A 2,174-nucleotide genomic window follows, 5' to 3' on the forward strand; every position below is an offset into this window, starting at 1 on the left:
GTTTGATACGCGTGATCTCACCTGTCCATATATATTCCATTCTTCGACGCTCCATATATCTGACAACTATTGACAGAAAGAGTTCCAACCCGGGTTAAATATGTTTATGGAATTATCTTATGAATGTGCTTGGATTGTCCCCTCACGCCCATTCGTAACCTCTGGTTTGATCGGATTGGCATCGTTTCTTTTTCCAAAAGCCACTAAGAGCCTTCGTCGTATACGTGCTATGCTCAGTGTTCTTTCATTAGCCGCAGCTATGTCCGTCTCTATCGCAACATTCTGGCAACAAGTTACTGGTCGCTCCACTTTTGAATACTCATGGTCATGGATTCCCAACGACGATATTTCTCCAAAGATAGGATTTTCAGTTGATTCACTTACTTCCATTACGTCGATATCAGTCACCACCATAGGTGTCTTGGTTATGATTTACAGTGATAGTCATATGCGTCACGACTAGGGATACGTAAGGTTTCCCGTCTATTTAAGTTTCTCCACTGCCTCCACGTCAGGATTAGTGTTCAGTCCCAATCCAATACAGATTCATGTTTTTCGGGAATTAGTAGGGATGTGCTCTTACTCGCCGATAGGTTTTTGGTTCGCACGACCAAGTGCTGCTAATGCCTGCCAAAAAGCTTTTGCAACTAATCGTACAGGAGATTTCGGATTATTATTGGGTATATTAGGTACGTATTGGATAACTGGTAGTTTCGAGATCCGCGAATCGTGTGATTGATTTAGTGAGTTGATTGATAACAACAGCGCCGGCTCCTCCCTTGCCAATACATGTGCTCCTCTACCATTTTTGGGTCCGGTATCTAAATCTGCACAATCCCCACTCCACGTATGGTTGCCCGATGCAACGGAAGGACCCACACCTATTTCGGCTCTTATACACGCCGCTACTATGGTAGCTGCGGGAATTTTTTTTGTAGCTCGAATGCTTGAATTGTTTGAAACCTTACCTCTAAGCATGAATGTTATCTCCTGGATAGGCGGAATAACGGCTCTACTGGGAGCGACGATAGCTCTTGCCCAGAAGGATATCAAGAAAGGTTTAGCTTATTCTACTATGTCTCAATTGGGCTACATGATGCTGGCTCTAGGTCTCGGTGCTTATAAACCTTCGTTGTTTCACCTCATTACACATGCCCATCCCAAAGCTTTGCTATTTCCCGGATCCGGTTCAGTAATTCATTCGATGGAAAGGGTTGTCGGATACTCTCCCAATAGAAGTCAAAATATGTCTCCCACGGGTGGTTCGCGAAAATATATGCCAATTACTGGAATCACTTTTCTTTCAGGTACTCTCTCTCTCTGTGGTATACCACCTCTAGCTCGTTTCCGGTCCAAAGATGAAATTATTGCAAAGAGTTGGCTACGTTCCTTTCCCCCGGATGTATAGCCTCATTCACAGCAGTTCCAACTGCTTTCTACATGTTCCGCATCTATCTCCTCACGTTTGAGGGGAATCTACGCGCCGGTGGCGGTACCAATTCATCCCATTCCTCTATGAATAGTGTCATTCGGAGTAACACCAAAACGATAGCAACGAGTGGAGATGGGTATGATGTTCCTCCACCCCCGCGAGACGAAGGAGTCGATTCAGCAGGAGGTTATGACGGGGAAGATTCAGTCGATAGAAAAGTTTCTGCAGAGTCCAATATTCGTTCTGAGTCTCTATATCCTAAGGAATCAGACGTTTCGATGGTATTGCCTTCAGTAGTACTGTCGATACCAACTTCGTTGGTTGGATCAATAGGAGTCAATCTCGCTGGAGGAGAAACTGGTCCCGATTTGCTATCCGAGTGGTTAACTCCCCTTGCAGGCTTTTCAGAGGACAACAACAATCCCGAAAATTTGGTACAATTGCTAATAGATTCAGCAGGTTCGGTTGGTCTATCACTAGCCGGAATATCTATCTCCTACGTGATTTATGGACCGATATCCTCTCACACACAACCTTGCGGTGATATTGATCCTTTTGCCAAACAATCTATGGGTTCATTTAACCGTCTCATTGGGGACTGGTCACACAACCGGGGTTACATCGATCATTACTACGATATCCTTCTAGTGAGAGGTATTCGATTCCTGGGTGAGTTAACTCTTCTTTTCGACCAATGGGTAATTGACGGAATTATTAATGGCACCGGTATTTTGAGTTCCAT

This window comes from Dipteris shenzhenensis, unplaced genomic scaffold, assembly GCF_047967505.1.
Source record: "Dipteris shenzhenensis isolate YYH24624 ecotype China unplaced genomic scaffold, Dip_SZ_1.0 scaf0354, whole genome shotgun sequence".
In the NCBI taxonomy this organism is placed as follows: Eukaryota; Viridiplantae; Streptophyta; class Polypodiopsida; order Gleicheniales; family Dipteridaceae; genus Dipteris; species Dipteris shenzhenensis.